General features: G+C 38.2%; 1 protein-coding gene and 1 long non-coding RNA gene across 3 annotated transcripts in view; both read right to left on the reverse strand.

Annotated features, from left to right (window-relative positions):
- Window positions 1–23,099, reverse strand: part of LOC106087780 (ankyrin-3) — a 202,317-nt gene that overhangs the window by 141,785 nt on the left and 37,433 nt on the right. The gene's annotated exons all lie outside the window — the stretch shown is intronic.
- Window positions 10,187–10,893, reverse strand: LOC131995779 (uncharacterized). Its single transcript, XR_009397629.1, has 2 exons — window positions 10,458–10,893; window positions 10,187–10,389 (listed from the first exon to the last, which is right to left on the reverse strand). It is a non-coding gene; the product is annotated as an uncharacterized LOC131995779 (long non-coding RNA).

Consider the following 23,099-nt stretch of genomic DNA (forward strand, 5'->3'; position numbering starts at 1 on the left):
TTGTTTACTTTAAATTTTCTTCAATTACCCAAAATAAGTGAATTTATTATCAATTTTGCTAATGATGAATACTTTTTTTGACCGCTGTAAAATAGAGAAAAGAGAAAATTCCGCGATTATTCCGAAAGCAGAATAGAATACCAACCCTTAATTGAAATGCAAATTTTGTTGGAAGTCGTGCCGTACTTCTTTGGGAAGAAGTTTTTATATCACCCAGCTAAAAAATTTCGTCAAAAAATCTACATTTCAATAAAATTTTTCTTTTAAAGTTTCTTAAAGTTTGCATTTTGTCAAAATTTCATTGAAATTGAAGTGCTAAGAGAATTTTTTATAAAATGTTATTAAAGATTTCATAGCACTTTTGTATTTAAGGGCTATTTCGATTGAATTTTTTATTTGAAGAAAATGTCATTAAAATTTGTCTGTAAAGAAGATTTTATTGATATTGTGTGCTAACAGAAATTTTATCTAAATTATTGAAAGTAATAGTAAACAATATCGAGCAGCCGTCGTTATTTGAGCTACCAGAGATCTTCTACCTTCCGAAAATTGGGAAATCTTAAAAACAAACGAAATTTAGGTATGACGATTTTATGACATTTTTCAGAAAAAAATTGACGATTTTTCTAGACAACCGCAAATGAATTGTTATGCCCGCGGGCATAGGATAAACGAACAATAGTACACGTACAACAGCGTAAGCTTTTGTTGATTGTTCGGATTCCCAGAAGTCCAAACGTCTATCAAAGATTTCTTTAAGACAATTTGAATTTTGTCACCGTTATGGCATATCTGCTGACGTGTCTACGAGGGTTGCCTTTTATATTTCGGGATTGGACAACCCCTGTGTTGCAATCTGCCAACTGACAGCTCTATCGTAAAGCTTGACATTTTTGAGGCTACATATACACAGAAAGTTTTGCCATACGAGCGCTATTTGTGTTGTTTACAGTAACTTACAAGATTCACCTCGCCCAAAAAATGGAATTAAATCGTGAACATTTTTGTGCGATTATTTTTTACAACTTTCGGCATGGACTAACACAACAACAGTGCATCAACGGACTTAATTCAATTTTGGCGATGAAGCTCCATCAAGGGTCAAGACGAATTTCGTGAAGGTCGTCCGAAATCATTGTAGTTGTTGTTCCAAAAATCATTGATGCTGTGTGCCAACTGATATTGCAAGATAGCCATGTGACCTACCGTGAGATTGAGACAACCTTAGGCGTTAGTGGGATCAGCGTACGTTCAATATTGCATGAACATTTGGCCGTCAACAAATTTTGTTCGCGTTGGATCCCACACAATTTGTCAATCGCTCAAAAAAGGTTCGTGTCAATTGGTCGAAAGAAATGCTCCAAAAATACGATCGCGGTGCTTCGAAACACGTCTTTGACATCGTCAAAGGTGAGATGAACGGTGGATTTACGCGTATGAGCCCGAAAGTAAACAGCAGCACAAAAAATGCTCGCGCACGAAGCACTTCCAAGCAAATGATCGAATCGACCCATAAGAACAACGCAGAACTGAGTGGCACACCACCATTTGTTTCCAAGTTGACTTCCAAGAAATCAGGAAAATCAACCGTCAAAGACGGATCATTCTTCACCACGACAATGCGATTTCTCACACATCGACTCAAAAGACTGCATTTTTGAGCACTCAAAAAATCAATTTGATGAGTCATCCCCCGTATAGTCCTGACTTGGCACCGAATGACTTCGTTTTATTCCCGTACGTAAATAATAAACGTTTTTCAACGTTTTTCGACACCAGAAGAAGCGGTTGGTGCGTTCAGAATGCATGTGTTGGAGATACCTCAATCAGAGTGGCAAAAGTGCTTCGACAATTGGTTCAAACGCATGCAAATGTGTATAGATCTTAATGGGGAATATTTTGAAAAAGCATAAAGCGATTTTCGATGTGTGTTCTCTAATTCCTCGTAATAGATTATATTGTATATAATTTGACAAACAAACAAATTCGGCACGGACATTGAGTGGCCTAATATATATGTCACTATTCAATTTTGTAGATGAAACCGATCTGAACCATATTAAGGTCAGATATCGTGAGACTCAGAACAACTCACTGTTTTTGAAACAGTGAGAACTCGGGTAATAAATAAAGCTTTTATGGGCTTCAGTCGCCTTATCGACAGATCGGTCTATATGGCAGCTATATCTTAATAAAGTCCGATCAGAGCCATGTTTAGGTCGCATGTTGGGAGGCTCAGAAAAACTCACTGTTTCAAATTTCAGCAAAATCGGTAATAAAATATCAAAATAAAATAAATTTATTGGCAGCTATATATAAATATAGTCCGATCTGAACCATATTTAGGTCGGGTATCAGAAGTCTAAAAATAACCCACTGTTTCAAGTTTCAGAGAAATCGGTTAAAAAAAAAGCTTATGGGTTTCAGACCCTTTATCGGCAGATCGGTCTATAAAGCAGCCATATCTAAATATAGTCCGATCTGTACCATATTTGGGTCGGATGTTGAGAGGCGCACTATTCCAAATTTCAGAATAATCGGATAAAAAAATAAAGCTTTTATGACCTTCAGACCCTTTATCGGAAGATCGGTCTATATGACAGCTATATCTAAATATAGTCCGATCTGAACCATATTTAGGTCAGATACCGGCAGGCTTAAAATAACTCACTATTTTAAATTTCAGCGAAATCAGGTAATAAATAAAGCTTTTATGGCCTCCAGACCCTTTATCGGGAGATCGGTCTATATGACAGCTATATCTAAATATAGTCCGATCTGAATCACATTTATGTCAGATGTCGGGAGGCATAAAATAACCCACAAATTTCAGCGAAATCAGGTAATAAATAAAGCTTTTATGGGCTTCAGACCCTTTATCGGGAGATCGGTCTATATGGCGGCTATATCTAAATATAGTCCGATCTGGACCATATTTGGGTCAGTTATCGGGAGGTCAAAACTACTCACTGTTTTAAATTTCATTGGACTCGGATGAAAAATAAAGTATTTATGGGCCTAAGACCCTTTATCAGAAAATCGGTCTATATAGCAAGTCCAATTTGGCCCGTTCAAGAACTTAACTAGCGTGCATCAAAAAGACGTATCTATGCCAAATTTCAGCTCAATATTTCAATTTTTGAAGACTCTAGAGTGATAACAACAGACGGGCGGACAGACACACGGACATCGTTAAATCGTCTTAGAATTTTACGACGATCCGAAATATATATACTTTGTAGGGTCGGAAATTGATATTTCGATGTGTGGCAAACGGAATGACTAAATGAATATATCCCCTCTATCCCACGGTGGTGGGCATTGGAGGCCACCCCAGACCGCCAATGTCACTGAACGCCTGGGTTCAAATCCTGGCGAGACCATCAGAAAAAATTTTCAGCGGTGGTTTTCCCCTCCTAATGCTGGCAACATTTGTGAGGTTCTATGCTATGTAAAACTTCTCTCCAAAGAGGTGTCGCACTGCGGCACGCCGTTCGGACTCGGATATAAAAAGAGGAGCTTAAACTTGAATCGGACTGCACTCATTGATATGTGAGAAGTTTGCCCCTGTTCCTTAGTGGATTGTCCATGGCAAAATTTGCACTTTGTAATACTGTGGGCATTGCGTTGTAATGAATATAAGAGTTACTCATTCGAATATTTGGTTTATTTTATCGTAATTAATTGGTAATTTTAAATGTGTGATTTTATAGCATTTATGAATTCATAATACAACTATAAACAGTTTAAAAAAATTTCACGGTAGGATTGCACCTGCTGTTTTCTTACCGGTGTAGGGCGGCAGAGGAGCAGGTGGATTTATAATTGAACACGGCATGGAGTGCATTTGAAGCACATGTTTCCGTTTCCGCCTGAGTAGCTAGTGTTGTGCGCAGTTGTCTATATATGTTCGTAAATTGTTAACTTTCAGACAGTCCTTCTATTTCGAAAATACCCCATATTTCCAATAATGGCGTCATTATGTCGAAAAAGGAAAATAAACAACAACAAAAATGATAATAAACATGTTCAAACAAAAATGAACCCTTATACGAAAAGATTGAGGGTATGTGTGCATGAGAACGAAATAGAGAGAGAGAGAGAGATAGAGATAGAGAAGTTAAGTCAGTTGGAATTTCGAAAAATAAAGTTTAACATGCTGCACATTCCAACTTGAACGGAAATCCACCTTTTCCATCTTTAGCAAACGAGCGCTTTCATTTGGTAATTAATATTTCATAGTAACCAAAAATTACTCTAAGAAAACAATTTTTATACCAAGAGCACAAGCTGTATATGTTTGTATATAGAAATATACAAAACTATCTGGTATCTACTATTGTTTATCTACATACATAAATGGTCCGAAAACTGGTATAAAAAAGATCAACGGTTTTATTAAACATTTTTGCTCGAAACTCGGCATAAAGCGATTCTAGTTTTAATTTGCAATTTTCTACATTCAGTAGAAGCCTCATCTAAACGAGCTAACTCGCTGTAGTGGTTGGTGTGTGTGTATATATATCTGTATGGCCTTGAATAGAAAGAAGTCCCCCATTTATTCGAGTTAAATAGTTACTTCGGATTTTATTCATAAAAATTACGTCATAGTTATTGAAATTTCATATTACTAGACTCTAGACCCACATACATACATATATTAGAAAGTTTGAAGGTACAATATACGACATTAAATGGATTCTTTTGCATTTGCCATTTAATTTCATTTAGGTGAAATCATACTATTCACCCAAGCCACCGTTCGTCGCCCAACCGACTGCTGACTGCCGACTGCCTGACATTAGCTGCATGAGTCACACATATGTATTATGTAACCAACTTTATAGTTTGCGTTTTAGGGAGTAAAACCATCATAAGGCCACATTTCGTGCATATTCTAAATTGGGACAAACCATTAAAATATTAAAAGTTGTGACACCCGACAACAGGCATGCACTTGGACGGATGTACATACAACCACACCCTTTTTCTTTAATGACCAAATGACATAAACCCCGAGCAATGAAATTCTTAGTTTCGACCCTTAATGAGGGATTCTGAATTGAAAATGATAACTAGGTGTGTTTCCTCCGAATTGGAAAACAAATTAATAAAGTGTTTTCAAGACTTCTCGTGTGTATACGGATTTAAATGAAACGCCGGAAGACCTTTTCGCCCATATTTAAAAACTGGAAAAAATCGATGAAGAAAAAGTAGAACGATGACAGCCATCACCATCATCATGGCTGCCAGACGGAAAATGTGTGTATTCTTTAAATATTTTACTGATTAATTTTTTCAACTGTGATTTCGTTTATATACCTGTGTGCCATTCTCGGTAACCATGTTTGATAATGTTTTTCTGTTTTACTTTTGTAATTTTTAACAAAACTTTAAAATGATTTTTTTTTTCACTTATTCTATGGTATAGAGAAATTGTGTAAGCGTATGTCGTCACTGCTGCTGGCGATGAAGATTTTGACGCTTAGTCATATTTTTGGTTTTTTTTTTTAAATATCTATTTCTTTTTTAGAAAAACTTTGTTTTACAATTTTTTCTGCAATGATTTGCGACGACATGAACATTTTTGATTAATAAAACACTTTCAACGTTTCAACTTTTCTATATACTATGACGGCTATATTTGGGGTACTATATGTATGCCGAGGCGCATATAGTTTCAATGTAGTATGTATGTGTGTGTGTGTGTGTGTGTGTCTTTTTATTAGGGGTGTGTATAGAAAGTGGAAGATGTATGTATTTATTCACTTGTTATTTGGTTCACTTGTTTAGTTAGTAGGTTTGCTACCGCTTAGCTCAAAATGTAACTCCGGACTAGCAAGGATTCTAACTTGAAAATATCCTGTAAGGCCACGTCTATTCCAGTGACAGCAGAATTTCGATGATCCTGCGCACAAGCCTCTTCCAATTGGAATGTTTCGAAATTCGAATTTCCCCATTCCCGTTGAGGGTTGTTGCTTGGCATACACTAGGGGTAGTTTTAATTCTTTGCTTACTCCAAAGAGAAACGAAGCGTAGCACGTGCTATTGTTTGTTGTCTGTTATTGTTTTGATTTGTTGTGTTTTTTCACAAGAGTCCGGTAGCTAAGAAATATCCAAAACATGCGCTTGAGCATGGTATTGAATGTGTTGTACAATACATATACATGTTCATAAATCTAAAGGCTCTATTAAACGGTATGTAGGTATCTTATGACATGTCATATTTAGCACATGTAGAGTTGTACATGTTGTGTGATACAGATGGAACAAACATATAATAATCACGTTTCAAAAGAGCACATGTAATCTTTTGGTATAGAGCGTGCTCTATTCCTTCTGACAAAAACCGAAAAAAAATCAGCTGTTTTAAGGCTCTATTACACGGCATGTAGTTGTCTACATATCGTGTGATACAAACGAAACTAAAATATGAAAATCACTTTTTAAAGTGGCACATGAAAATTTTTTCAATTACAGCGTGCCCTATTCCTTCTGGCAAAAACATAAAGAAATCAGCTGTTTTCGTTGTCACACGAATAAAAGTAACACCAAATTAAATTGTTTTCACAAATTTATGATTTAACCAGCTTTATTACAACTTTAACAATTTTTATGCATAAAAAAATCAGCTTTTGCTGACATTTTAAGGTTATGTCATACGAAAATAAAAATGATGTGATAGCAAAAATGATCAATGATGATAATAAGTGCAAGTCATTATTCAATTGTGTATAACAAAATATTGGTCTTTTTAGTAGCTATATCTAAAAATAAACCGATCTGAACCATTTACGACACGGATGTCGAAAAGCCTAACATAAGTCACTTTGTCAAAATTTAGCGAAATCGGATTATAAATGCGCCTTTTATGGCCCCAAAATCTTAAACCGAGAGATCGGTCTATATGGCAGCTATATCCAAATCTGAACCGATTAGGGCCAAGTTGCAGAAATTTTTCGAAGAGCCTAACAAAACTCACTGTCCCAAATTTCGGCGAAATCGGACAATAAATGCGTCTTTTATGGCCCCAAAACCTTAAATCGAGAGATCGGTCTATATGGCAGCTATATTAAAATCTTGACCGATCTGTGCCAAATTGAAGAAGGATGTCGATGGCCCTAACACATTTCACTGTCCCAAATTTCGGCGACATCAGACAATAAATGCGCCTTTTATGGGCCCAAAACCTTAAATCGAGAGATCGGTCTATATGGCAGCTATATCCAAATATTTACCGATCTGTGCCATATTGCAGACGTATGCCTTGGAGCTTAACTTAACTCACTGTCCCAAATTTCGTCCACATCGGACGATAAATGCGCCTTTTATGGGCCCAAAACCTTAAATCGAGAGATCGTTCTATATGGCAGCTATATCCAAATCTGGATCGATCTGCCCCAAATGGTAGAAGGATGTCGAAGGGCCTAACACAACTCCCTGTCCCAAATTTCAGCAAAATCGGATAATAAATGTGGCTTTTATGGGCCCTACATCGGCGGATCGGTCTATATGGCAGCTATAACAAGATATAGTCTCAATCCCATGGCAACAGGTTGTTCATACCGGATTGACCCGATAGATTCCTTCATCGGCAAGGGCTGCCGCCTCAATGTACAACACTGCTACAACAACAACAACAACATTAAGATATAGACCAATATAGCCCAACTTCGAACTTAACATGCTTATGGACAAAAAAGAATCTGTGCAAATGTGCACAGCTCAATATCTCTATTTTTAAAGACTGTAGCGTGATTTCAACAGACTAATTGGAAACCATCTCCACATTCACTTTGTCAGGTTTATCCGTTCAAATGTTACATAATTATTTCAAAGATTTTTCAACTGTGGGACATGTCCTCCACACAACAACAACATTTCAACATTTTCAAGAGACAGAATATGCTTCGATTGAACAAAAATGTGGTATTTGAATAAAGGCATTCATGTTGAAGAAACCATAGCATATTCTCCTCAGCAGAAAAGCAAGAAACTTGATCCCAAGAATAAACAAATGGTAATGATTGGATATGATCCAATAGACTACTGATAGTCTAAAAATGGCAGAAGTCAATAGTTGAGGTTTAAATCAAAATAGTATTGAGCCATCCAATTATAATGAAGGAGAAACCAACGAATTTGTTTCTCTTGGAATTAAATCGACTGAAGAACATTCCGATTTTGAAGATATTACGCAGCGAAGAAGCAGCAGAGAATGAAGTATACCTTTACGTTTCCTGGACTATTTTACAAGCAATTACACCACATCTGAATCTACACACGAATCTTTACCAGCAACGTTATCTGATATCTTTGGGATAATCGGGGCAGAAGAACGGTACAAGGCTGCGAAAGAAGAATAGCAGTCGATGGAGAAAAACAAAGTATGGATAACAACAAACCTGTCTAGGAATGGAAAAACTTTTAAAACGAAATAGGTATTTCGTATTAAGTATGCCGAAAGTGGACTTTCAGTTAGATATAAAGCCAGACCTCTTGCACAAGAATTCTTACAGAAGTATGGTGTAAAGTACATTATGACTAACACCCCTTTCGCAAAACTAACAACAGTAAATGTGGGGTTACATATCATGCGCGCGCACTAAAAATCAAAATCTGCAAACAAGAAAATTAAGAATTTTCAACGTTGACGTCTGAACTTGAGCGTCATTCTGTGTTGCCATACGTAGTGTTTATAGGCGCCAAAGTAAAAAACTTTTTAACTTTTGCGCTTGTGGGACTTGTTTGCAGATTTGCATTTTTATTGCGCGCACATAGTATGTAACTCCACCTTAAGAACCGTTTTAGCAGTTGTCACGAAAAAAAAAATGTATGCTTAGAACAGCTGGATGTCCAGACTGCCTTTCTACACGGTGTTTTGCAAGTGGAAATATATATAGTTGTTCCAGAAGGATTTTCAACAACTCAAGGTAATGTGAGCGGATTTTTTTATCCCATTAGCGCAGTTTCATTTTTATGGGACGTGTTTATTTCCTACGCTACGTGTTCATTTATATGAATACTAGCTGAACCCGGCCCGCTCCGCTGCGTCTTCTTTTACTTTATATAGAATAAAATGAAAAATATATCATGATCGGGCCCTACTCTCAAATACCATTTATTTAAACCTCATATTACCATTGGTTTAAGGGGAGTTTATGGGATGAAGCGTTTATCGGGTAAAGCGTCCCAAACATTTGGCCCCAAAAATTGGTTATGAAATTAGTTTTCCAGTCCCAAATACCTTTCATTTTAGTCACATATTACCATGGTCGGCAATTTGTACTTTTTGAGCAAGGGCCGGTGCCACAAATACATGGTCACACATTTGGATATCAGATTCGTATTCTACTCCCAAATACCTTTATTTAAGCCCCATATGGGTAGACCTCCAGAAAATTGGTCCCGAAAGTGGTGCGCTCTACTCCCCAATACCTGGCATTTGACACCCAGAAGCTCTTAGTCCTACAAATTAACAGCATCGTGAAATACTCTCAAATATCATTTATTTGAAACCCACATTGCCATTGGTCTCAAAATTGGATATTAAATTCGTTTCCTTATCTCAAATACCTTTTATTTAAGAATAAGTATGGGCCCTAAAAACTAGCAATAGCGAGCTCCGCTCTCTTTTGGACCCAAATTGTCATGGTGAGAAAATACGTGCTATTTGAGGGATGTTATGGTGGTGGGACGATCCCTAGACAGTTGGTCCCGAATTTTGATATCAGATTCATGGTCTACTCCCAAATACCTTTCATTTGAGCCCCATTTTTCCAAAGTCAGCAAACATGTTCGGTTTGGGGGGTGTTTTGGGGGATGGGGTGGCCACTCAGTGACATAGCTTTGAAAATTTATATCAGATTCTGTTCTACTCTAAAAACTCTAATCTAAAATACCTTTCATTTGAGTCCCATATTGTCGTGATTGGTGTATATATATATTTGGTAGGTTTTGGGGATGGAGCGCCCCCCTGGGTACCCTACCCGAAATTTGGATATCAATAAGAGAGCACACAAAATTTCGCTTAAATCGCACCACCTATCTCCGAGATCTGGCGTTTCTGAAAATTGGGGTAAGGCGGAAATCAGTGAAAATTTCAAAAAAAATCGGTTCAGCCGAATCTATTTTTATATATAAGATTTCGGATAACCCATATAGCAAAGAAGGTAGAACAACACAATTCATAACTATTCTACAATTTTTATTAAGATTCAACTTTAAAGTTCTTGTTTACTAACAAAAATGGGAAAATTTGAAAAAAGCTTAAAAACGTGACAGGCAAATGAAAGCAAGGAAATTAGACTTAAAATTAATGGTACGTTTGATAGGAAATGTCGCAGTCCATGTCGTGTGCTATACAGCCATGCATCTTATTTGCAAACTCTGTAGGTGAGATGCCTGTTAGCCGGTTTATTTATTAAAACAATTTATGAATAAAGCTCAGTATGTACCTCTGGCGAAATTTTCGTAATCATAAGAAATGAATTAACATATCCTAAAGGAAATTTTCGTTAACGGTACCGTTACCAAAAATTTCGCTTGCAGGTACGCAGCTCAAATGAAATTTTATTTGCGTAACAGGATGACATAATAGGCATTGATGAATTTTTTCATGCAACAACGAATGGAAATGTATGTTTTAATAGCTCCATGCAACATCCAATAAAGTTATTTGCAAATAAAAACGATTAATTTCAGCATATATTTACTTAATTAGCCAAAAATGATTAAAATTCGGCCGAAATAATAAATCGATGTTTTTGTCGCCATCTTGTATTCTACACAGCTATTTTTCATTGGCGACATAAATGTCTCAGCTTAATAAGAATTATTTTCCGAATTAAGGGCAGTATGCACCTCTGGCGAAATTATCGTTACCGTAACAAATGCATTACCATATCTTAAGCGAAACTTTCGTTACCGAAAATTTCCCAACCCAAAGTAAAGTCTTTATTTGAGACTTCTTCTTCCTTCTACATGTTTAACGAATGGTTAACATTTTATAGGGAAATCAACTTCAAATGACAAAAAAAGAATGGTTAACATTTTAACCATAGTATGCATGTGGATGATTTTTTAATAGTTGCAAACTAATATTACTTCTGTTTACAACTTAAAATGTGAATTGTCAAAACAATTTGGACTGTCTGAGAGAGGAAAATTGAAATTTTTCTTTGGAAAGAAAGTTGAAGTACAGAACAATATATTGATGTTGCCTCAAGAAGCTAATATTAAGAATGTAAAATGGAAGTTTTCAATGAGTGAGTGAGTGCAAGAGTGTAATGCTGTAAAACGCCGATGGACGAGGGAGTGCAATTAAGGAAAATGGAAAGGAAAACTCAAACATTAAGAAACCTTACAAAGAACCACTGGGAAGTTTGATGTATATAATGCTTTGAATGAGAACCGATATATGGTATCATGTTGGTTTTCTTGAAAGGTTTCAACAACAGTCTTCAGAAGAACATTGAATATCTCCTAAAAGGGTTCTGAGATAGTTGAAAGGGTCTTTGGGCCGAAAACTTGTTTATGAACCGAATGAGTACGCCGATGCTGATTGGAGTAGTGACAGTAATGATAGGAAATCTGTCAGTGTATATATATTTTCAAAGTATTTGGCTGTACTGTATCCTAGTCCAGAACCGTGACAACATCTTCCAGCGAGGCGGAACACATTGCTTTCGATTCAGCAGCGTGGATCTGAGGACTATTTGGAGATCTACGGGTTATGAACCAGTCATTATTTGCGAAGACAACAATGGTTCAATATGCATGGCTTCAAACGTTGAAATGAAACGAGCAAAGCATATTGATAACATACATCACGTTGTCTGTGATTTAATTAAATTAAAACCGAATAATAATTTGCACGAAATCGTTAGATAAAATATGTTTTAAGAATATATGCAACTGTACTGGATCGGATTGAGAAGGGGTATTGAAGTAGTTTTCAATCATAGTACATTATGAATTTTGAGTAATAGAAAATCTATACTTTAGTATTCTTATCAAATATTTATCAATTCAGTCTATTTAGAATATCCTAGAAGTTCATATTGTGTCTTTAAATAAATTCTGTTATTATCTAAACTCAATTTTATTTTTATTTTAGAATTGAGATTCCATTGCAGTACATTGTCCGGCTTTAGAACGTTGTTTATTGCTTTCTTTTCAAAGAATAGTTTAGCAAAAAAAAAACATCTTAAAGTGTGTTATTTAAGAACTCTAAAGCCTCTATCACTATTATTACGAGCTGGCACTTTCTGTATTCATAACGATATGTCTTCCTTGACTCGTTTAGCTTATGTCGTTTTGAAAACCATCTCAACCGCTCACACTAGTTGAGATGATTTGGAAATTTAATTTTTTCTTGTTGTGCGCACTAAATACTAAACAAAAAGTAACATCGAAAAAGAAACTCTATGTTAGGAATAACGTGCTACTTATAAAATCATTTATTGTTTTCCATGACACGCCCCTAAGTTGGTTTACGTCTGGTATTGTGTCCCCACCTAAGTGTCAGTATCCGTTAGATGCGAAAGCCGGGCGATGACAAAGGAAATGCTTCAACGTCTCTTCGTCTTCCCCGCATGCCCTACATATGCTATCACTTGCCGCACCGATTTTACATAAGTGAACTCATAGTCCTATGTGTCCCGTTATGATACCAATAGCTTTCCTGACCTCCTTCTTGCTTCCTTTCAGTAAAAGTCTCGTCTTCACACGATTTGGATGCCCCCATAGGATTTTCGTCGCCCTACCGACCGTTTCGCTGTTCCAGTGTTGCAAGCGCATTCGTCGCCCACGCCCTTAACTCGGACTGCGTCGGCCCGAAAAGTTAACCAGGTTCCCTATTGTCGCCTCGAATATACCGCGATGGTATGAGCTGCTCTCATCCTCAATTTATTTTCCCATCGCCTTAAGTCTCATAGCCGCAGTGGATGCCTCACACTTAATCTGTATGTCAATGGGTCCAGTGCCCTAGTGGGTGTGGTCGCAACACCTATGCCAAGATAACATGTTCTCTGAAACCGTTGTATGGTCCGTACGTTGCATTTTTTCTCCATAGCAGTCCACAAAACTAATCAGGCGTAAGTAAGTATTGGTCTAGTCACGCTCCTGTAGAGCCAGTGAACTATCCTCGGATTCAGGCCTCATTTCGAGTCTACGGCCCGTCTACATGGTGCCCAACATCTGTGAGCCTTCTTAGTACGCTCGCGAATGTGACACTTCCCGACACGGGATAGCTGTGATCACCACACAAGCTGGCACATTGTGGTCCGATCTGTGTGGTGTTCATTGCTGTCACGAGAAGCTTAGCTGTCAGCTACCAGGCGCGTCCACAAGTTGCGGATAGTGGAATGCTCCATCCGGAGTAGCTGTAGCTGCAATCAGCGGTATCGAATGGAGAGTCTTAGTGACGGGTGGCACAGGCTCTTGCACAAATACTGAGTGCCTATTACGTTCGATATGACAAGGAGAGTTATTTGCGCCAGTTTCCTGTCCAAGATCACACCTAAGTTTTTGACTAAATTTTTTTGATTAAATTGGCCCATCTTCATCTTGCTCGTGAACAGGAATATTTCAGTATTCTCTGGGTATTATAACAAGGTTCAAATCCCTCCTCAGTCAGCATCCGTACTAGGTCCGCAAGGGTCACGCATAGGAGTGGCAATAAAATTCCCCCTGTGGCGTGCCTTGTGCCACTTTCTCTCTTATATTTATGTCATGGGACACACAATTTATCGAGCTGTTCCTTAGCACATTGAATCAGTACTGGTCTAAGGATTGGATCAGTGTGTCGGTCCGCACGTTTTGGCATCGAAGGATTCTTCTATTTTATGCACAACCTCGTATGGGCAGTATCCACCGACCGGTCCCTTGACATTAGCATGCTGTATTCATTAAGCACAATTTATGCGTTTATTGGGGCACAAATGTTTTGAATAACTCATTTCTGTGGCAAACGAGTCGTTTTGCCCTTATAAATTTTGAAGTAAAAACGAGTAGTTTTACGAGCATTATGAAGGGAAATCGAGTCGTTTGCTCAAAAGCTTTGATATAAGACTTGTCTTATGTGCGTCAAATACGATAGGCTTGTATTTCCATATGTGTTTTTGTCTTTTAATCCATTTAATCGAAAAAGTTGCATTTTTGTTCCAAAATCCATTTGTCATATTACATTTTTCGTATGTTACGCACCATGTTTACAACTTTCGGAGTTGCTTTTTTTTTAATGTCTGATCCAATACCATAATACCAATAGAAAAAATCTCGTTGTGAACATAGGACATCAAAAAGCTCCCTCCATTTAACTTTATTGTTGGCCAAAGCCTTGGATCAACGATATATGGGTCGAATCCAACTCTCTTTACGTACAGCGGATCCATTTGTTTCTCGGACTTCCCCTCCTTCGCTGTTCTTGCGGATTCCACTGTAGCACATTGCTTGCTATATCATCGAGCGGTCGGCGTAAGATCTGACCCAACCAAGTACATTTTTTCTTTCGAATTTCTACATCGACAGGGGTAGTGTTTGTGTTTTATTTGCAATTCTTCATTTGAAATACGATTTGCCAAAAAGTTCGAAGTATTTGTGGTAGACAGCGATTTATAAAAACTTGGATTTCGGGGGTATTCGCTTGTATTAAGCTCCAAGTTGTACAGCCATATAATAAAATAGATTTCACACTACTTGTGAAGATTCTGACTTTTGTATTATGTGAGATGTCCTGTATCTCCAAACTTTTTGAGTTTAAGAAAGGCGCTTCTAGCATTGTTGATGCATTCGCGGATTTCTGCTTTCGATCCTCCCTCCTTTGTAATTTTGCTGCCAAGATAGGAAATTTTATCAACATCTTCAATGACATGGACGTTTATAGCTATGTTTATTTTCAGGCCTACTTTGGCGCGTTTTCATTCAAGCGTTCCAATTCCTAAAGCAATGCGCAAAGAGGCAAATATCATCCGCGTAGTTGATGTCGACAGCATTTGTCGCCCCTAAGACGGAATCTAGTAGAATCAAAAATACCATCAATAAGATGCACCCCTGCTTCACTTCTTTATCGATCCCGAAAGGACGGCTGTGTTTTCCATTGAAACGGACTAAAATTGCAGAATTTCTATAGAGCTCACTAAATAGCGTCACAATATTTTCTGGGATGCCCTTATTCAAAAGCGTCCTTCAAATAAAGCTTCGCGAAACCGTCGTCTTCGTTTTCGTTGTAGCAGTGTGTCGTACACTGAGGCGGCTGCCCTTGCCGATGAAGGATTCCATCGGGTCAATCCGGTACGTACGTACCGGCTGCCATGGGATCAGGAACCGTGTCAAAAGCAAGCTCAAAGTCGATGATTAAAAGGTATAGGTGTGTATTAAGTTCTGCAGACAGTTCAATGATTATACGCAAGGAGTTGATGTGGTCGGCACATGAATGTCCTGGCCGGAAACTCGCCTGTTCTTTTTTTTCGCAAAATGCAGTCAAGTTCAGGCGAAATACGCTGAAGCAGCAGGCTTGCCATTACCTTATTTATTGTGTTTAGTAATTTTATGCCTCTCCAGTTTTTACACTGGATGAGGTCACCCTTCCTTAGGATTGTGACCATGATCCCATTCTGAGAGAAAAACATTTGTGTCCCAGGCCTCGCTGATTGGGGTGATTGATTGAGAAGTTGGGTGTGCTTCAGAGAAATAAGAATTATTATTAGAATTATATAAGAGAAATTCAATCCCATGGCAGCCGGTTGTACGTAGCGGATTGACCCGATGAAGATCTTCATCGGCAAGGGCTGCCGACTCAGTGTACAACACACTGCTACAATAATAAGAATTAGAACCATCAAAATTCTATTTTGTGTTATATTGGCAGTCTGTAACAGGCTCACTTGGATTATTTGCAGCCCATTGGGATAGCATAGCGGCGACAGATCAAAATATCTGATGGAAATCCAATTGCCGCACTATCATCCGCAATCTTTACCCTATTAAATTCCGATACTAAGTTCGTTTTTGACAGCATAGCTCATAATTTTCGTGTATCATAGACACACAGTATTTAACAAGAGCCAATGCCAGCTGGACTCTAGACTCGATACCGCTGATTGTTTGCGACTGCAGTTCCAGCTCCTCCGTATAGGGAGCATCCCAATCGATTTTATTTGTTTATTTATTTGTATTTCTAGTAAAACAAGATTATAAATTATAGTACTAGAATAATAAAGTTAAAGCATGTCCACCTATGACGCTGAGCGCCTGGGTCCGAATACTGGGGTAAACATCAGAAGAAATTGTCGGCGTTGGTTATCTCCTCCTAAACAGGCTTTTGTGAGGTACTATGCCATGTAAAAACATCTCCCCAAAGAGGTGGGCTATAGAATGGAGGTCCCTTATCATTGAGCTTAAACTTGAATCGGACAGGACTCATTGATATGTGAGAAATTTGCCCCAGTCCCCTAAAGGAATGTTCATTTGCAAAATTTTCAATTTGTTCATAGATTACTCCGACCCGTTTTTGGTCCGCAGATCAAACTCCAGGCCACGTCAATTGGAGCGGTCCACTGTGACTGCAGTTAGATTAGTACGTTGTAGGCCGCGAATGTATATATGCAGATAGATGATTGGTGTCATGGGGTCCTGTGGGCATGCAGGGCAAATATCGGGGATAGTATCTATCTAACTTCGATACTACTTCAATTTGCTACACCAACCATAACTCAATTGTACCAGAGTAGATTTGGTGGTGGGTGTCCACCATATTCGTATGATTAGATTGCATAACCTAATTGAGGCCACGTAAAAACTGAGAAGCCATGTAAAAACTTCTTCTCAAAGAATTGTCGCACTGAGACACGCTGTTCGGACTCGACTACAGCCTCGGCTCAAACTACAGATCGCATAGATTGTGAGTGTAGCGAGCGAGAAATTGTTTAGATAACATTTCACAACGTCCTTATCTTTAAGGATCTTTGTCTGCTCGTGTTGATGGTCAATGCTTGGCATGTTGGCAGCTCGTGAACGCAAGTATAAATAAATGTGCTGATTTCATTCATTCTTTTCTTTATAAAACTCGATTAATTACGTTATCGAAAAATTCGCAGATACCAAGCAATGAGAAAAAAGCATGTGTCGAGTTTGACAAATCCTACTGATGAGTCTAGTTGTAGTGGCATAGAAATCGGGATCTAGGAAACCAGTCAATGCTATTAGCAACAAAATATTTTTTGCCTAACTTTGAATATAAGGTTTTTTGTTTTGATCCAGAGGTTCTCTTTTGTAGCACTGGACCTCACGCTCTAGATCACGTAAATCTACCTTAAGACTTCTGGGCAGTGGATACCTACCTTCAAGATGATGATTAGGATGGTCGCTGCGATAACGGCCCAGAAGTTATTGCTTGGACAACATGTTGTTATGGCTTCGCACGGGTACAATTTTTGTCTCCTGATGGAGGTGGTCCATATGAGAACTGAGGAGAATGTCTGTCGCAGTTCAAAGAGCGGCATGCTGACAGATCTAAATATTATTCCTCTTCGTGTCACAAAGCTGACGAGACAACACTGGCGCTGTATAACTTACCACAGACCGGCCAATTGCTTTGTACGTGGTCAACAAGGTTTCTTTGTAAGCACCTCAAGTGCTGTCGGCAAATGACTTGGGGACATTATTTCTACTTTTGACTTTTTCGCAAATTGCTGTGGCATGCAGGGAGAAGTTGTAAAAATGCAAATTTGCTCATGAACAATCCATTAAAGGACAGGGGCAAACTTCAAACATATCAATGAGTGCTGATCGATTCAAGTTAAAGCTCAATGATAAGAGGCCTCCTTTTTATAGCAGAGTCCAACGACGTGCCGCAGTGCGACACTTATTGGGGGAGAAGTTTTTACAAGGCAGAGTACCTCACAAATGTCGCCAGCATTAGGAGTCCGTGGAACGAAATTGGGCCATACTTGGGGTATTCGACCGGCTGCTATAAAGCGAGAGGCTGCTGTGTTAATGATGTCTCGGAATTTCCTCTCGGCAACTTGCACATTTGAGGGGGTGTCAGTTCACTGAAGCGGTGATTGGTGTATTCCCTGAAGCCGGCCCAAACGGCCTTTTTCTGATTGATAAACATCCAGGGCTCAGAGATTATAAAATCGGGTGGTCGGTCGATGGTGAGCATTATAGGGAAATGATCTGATCCTAAAGAAATGACGGCTTAACAGGATACGTCACTCAGGAGATCAGGGCATGCAATGGCATGTCTGGCGAATTGCTGCACCTCCTCGTAATCCTAGTCGAGGCATCCTCATTCACCGTGCAACACGTGGAGCGTTCAATCTTCTCTGCCAAAGCTATACGCCGCTGGTCCTTTCTTAAGGGAGAATGCCATGAAGTGTAATGCGCATTAAAGTCCCCTAGAACCAGATGATTATGCTCAAACAGAAGGCCACTTATATCGGGCCTGTAAACGTGGCCATTAATTGGGACACAACTACCGACCGGCGCAGGTACACGTTGTATAGCTCTATCTCGGCAGTTCCGGACTTGTCTGCTATCCCCATATATTCCATGAAGGGGCTTTTAGCGCCAGGCACTGCACGCGAGATGAGCCTATACTGCACGGAATGGTGTTTCACGAAGTCTTATCCCCCTCCTCGACATCTTAAGCGATCCTTGCGTAACCGAGTTCTAACTGAACATATTGACAACTGTGCAGGGTGCAGGTGTTGGTGAGCTTTGTCTCCTGGATCGCTGCAACCAATATTTTTTTCCGACTCATAAAATCTACTAACTCGTCGATCTTGCCTCGGTGACCGTTGCAATTCAATTGCAAAAATGATACACTTTCCAGCACTGGCCTGGCAATATTGGGACTGAAATGCTGCCGTTGCGTATTTTGCCGCACGGGAGAGATCAGGGAGGTCACATAATCCGACGACGACGACGTTGAAGGCGACGCTTTTGATGCACTCTTGACTATGTTCGTACAGCACCTTGCAACATATTCGGTATGACTATACTCCCGTAATGATGTAAGGCCAAAGCAAGATCGGAAATGCACCCACTCTATACTCCGTTTACACATAACCGACACCGACCGATTATGGAGGCGGTTCTGGCAAACCGAACAGAACCAGGGCCCGGGTTTCTTTTCAATTCCGGCATGGACCAGGAGCTTGCGGAGTAGGCACTCCGGGATGTGCCTCTCACATGACGAAAAAAGGACGAACACGTACACTGAGTCGGCATCCCTTGCCTATGAAAGACTCCATCAGGTCAATCCGGTACGTATTCACCGGCTGCCATGGGACTGTAAGGTGATTTATTTTTCTATTTGTAATAGAAACAGAATGGTCAATATCCGATTGTATGGATTTTCAGCTCTCCTTATATTTTTTTTTAAGGTATTTTATAATTAACTACAATTTTGGCCCTTAAACATTTTCATTGTATGAATTTAGCAATTGTTTGGACTAAACGTTATCGAATATTTATCTGTACTATTGCGATTCTGCTCCTAATTGGAATGACCGTAATGGTATTGTCACCAAAAATGCAAACAAGCCTAAAAGCAATTAAGAAAATAAAACCTTTTCAGTCCGTCTGTTGTACGATATTTTCTATATTACTATATGTCTATATGTGAAGATATGTCATCATTAGTACTTAGTGCGATATCTTTTTGATTGTTACCTCCTAGATGTGATGTCATGTTACAGTCACACACGCACACACTTTTCTGTCCATACAGAGTGAGTATGACGTACAGCGTAGATGTTTTGACCAATTATAAACGCAAAAGAATCATTCCAAACAATAAATTCTGAAACCGGTCTATTTTGCTGAGATGGGCAATAATCGAGGAAAAAAAAGACTTACGTTTGACTTACCAACATGAGAAAAAGGGGCCTAATTTGAAGGTCAACGTCATTGAATTCTTTTTTTGTATTATTTAGCGAATTCATGTTTTAACAAATGACTGTTCGTCGTTGGACATTTCTAACAAACTCATACATACTTATTTATATTCATATGTACTCCCAAAGTATATACTAGGAGTTGGGGGAGTTTGTGAGTATTATGTTTTGATATTGTTGGTCATGGTCAGCAGCATCAACGGAAATTTGGGCATTTATTTGGAACATAAACATTGGTTGGCAAAGAAAGCGTAGTGACCGACCACACCCCATAATAAATTCACTAATATCCCATGAACATACACTCTGTCTCTATGTATCTAATAGATATCTATCTGTGCGTTTACACCACACACACACACAAACAACAATTGAAAAAGAAGATCAGCGCGATCAGCACATACACTCGAAATCATTTTATTGTTGCTCTTGATTTGCGAATTAGAACAAAAACTTCAATAAACTGTATTTGTTTTTCTTTCCAGTAAATTGACTTAACATACTTTGTCATTTTGAATAATCGCGGTCATTTTGCGGCATATATGATGTTTTTCTAAAGAAAAATAGAAAAATGCACGAAGAAATCGGAATCGGACTTATTTTATTTTTTCTTTTTCCGCGTTCAATTGAAACTAAGCTCGTTAGCTAGTAAGTTACCGATTATTTAGAATTGAATGATTGAATGAAGTGGGAAATGAGTGGAGAGGAATACATTTAAGAACTTTGCACAACATCTTACAATTTGTGCGGACCTAAATAGTTGTCAGTTACCGATATACCGATTGTTTAGAATTGAACAAAGTGGAATGAAGGAATGACATGGACCATTAAATAGGAAGTTTACATGGCACATCATGGTGCGTGGTCATTGAAATGGTAGCTGTGTTTAAAGGCCGGTACTATTGGGCTGCCCAAATAGTAATTGCGGATTTTTCAAAAGAAAGTAAATGCATTTTTAATACAACTTAGAATGAACTTTAATCAAATATACTTTTTTTTACACTTTTTTTCTAAAGCAAGTGAAAAGTAACAGCTGATAACTGACAGAAGAAAGAATGCAACGCCGACTATATGAAAAATCCGCAACTATTTTTTGGGCAACCCAATATATTCGGTTTTCGCGTTGAAACTCCATATAAAAAAACAAACGAAAAAATTTACCGAAATGTGTTCGTTTCGTCATAGCTTGTTTTTTCATCTAGGGAAAATTTACATTTCGGGACGCCGATTGAGAGCACAACCACAGTCGCTGTGCGACAAGTCATTTTCTTACGCAAAATAAACGCGATCGTCAAACTTCTAATTGTAACGAGTGTCTGTTAGCGTTAGTGATGTTGCTCACAAGTATTTATTCTGGTTGGAAAAAATAAAGTGTTTCTGGATGTATAAATAAGAGAGTATTTTTTTTAATAAAAGTAAATATACTCGAAAAAAATATATATATTTCTTTCACAGCATGCAACTCAATCAATCTGTACGAAATAATGAGGTTTGTGAAAGAATGTGTTGCACTTTTGGTCTTGCAATTAAATACAACAACCATATTTGGATAAAAGTGGAAGATGCTGACAAAGGCTTTTGGAAAGTTGTGCTTATTAAACTTATAACAGTGAAAATACTGCAAAATCTAATTATTTTTACAAATAAATTCTGCATTTATATATTAATTACGAAGGGGTGGGTTTTGGGTTTGAAATTACAAAAAGATACATCCTCGTAAGCAGCTGATAAATTGTTTGATGCCCTATTATTTTTTTGTTTATATGTAAATGGCAAAATTTTCGCCAAAGAAACCCAAAAAATCAACCTTGTCAAACCACCGGAAGAACGACTTTCGGAAATTTTTCCACAAAAAAGAACGAAGTACCAGCCTTACTATGAGCGTGTATCAGTTATAGCAATCTTCTTTGGTGAGACGTAAAATGCCGTAGGGGTTGTTTTTTACACTGGTTGGAAAAAATCATTTTGCTGTGTCAATCGACCAATTTTCCTAACACTGACATATTTTGACGTTTGTCAAAAATCAATAGTAAACAGGATGTGTGCGCCACATAATAATACAGGAAAAAGCCATTATTTGCGTAGTGAATATTTTCCAAAATATTTTTCATTAATTCTAGCACTTATATTGCAAATGCGAACGTTGCAATATGGAGATATTTTTGGAAAAGAGAAATGTCATTTTAAATGCAAGTTTGCTACTATTTTTTTCTATTGTTTACACGAAAATTATCGTAACATAATTACCAGATAGTGTACCGTAAAGAGCTGAGTACAATTTTTTCTCGCGAAGTGCACTATCTGTCAACGAGTTTTAGTTCTGTGTGTGTATATTATAGTTCAAAACCATAACACATACTAACAACGAAAAATTGCGCAAACTAGTAATATACACAAAATCAGAGTTGCACTAATCACTGATTTTGACAGATAGTGCACTCAATATTTTGTTGTTGGGCAACTGCCACTACCACTACCACTACCTGGTAACTATATCATGAATGAAACGTCAAAATTTGCCGTGCTGTCAAAAATCTTACTAGCCAACTTTGCTACCATTCGACACACAGCCTATATAGTGAACATCACGGTAAATCGCATGGCGAAACAATAAAAGGTGGTCTCATTTGTACAACAATTTCAAATCATATGGTGCAATCCGCCATGTTGTTATCAAGCTGATCGACGTTTTGCCAACACACTCAAAGAAATTTGTGTGTGTGTTACGTGTGCGTACCTGAGCAGAGAATATGCGAGAAAGAAGATAACAAAAAAGAGAATGCAAACAAAAATCTGTCATCTTAATGCTGTGAAACCTGGCCGCCTGCTAACAGCTGTTCGCGTAAGACCACCTTTTAGAATCCATCTTGGGTAAATCGTTTCTTATTATCTGTTATCGCATGATATTGATAACCTACCAGTACAACTTTGCACTGATATTCAATCCAGAACATCTCACTTGCACTGAATAGGACTAAAATAAAACACAACAAATAGCCTTGTAACTTATAACCAAAATCGTTTGTTTACGCTTACCATTGCAGCCGCATTCATTACCCGATTTCGAAATTTGAAACAATGCCTTACACTATGCATACTGATGTCCGAACCGAATATGGTCCAAATCGGTATATATTTTTATATAGGTGCCATATAGACCGATCTGCCGATTTTGAGTTTTAAGCCCATAATTGC

Source organism: Stomoxys calcitrans, chromosome 1 (genome assembly GCF_963082655.1).
Source record: "Stomoxys calcitrans chromosome 1, idStoCalc2.1, whole genome shotgun sequence".
NCBI lineage: Eukaryota > Metazoa > Arthropoda > Insecta > Diptera > Muscidae > Stomoxys > Stomoxys calcitrans.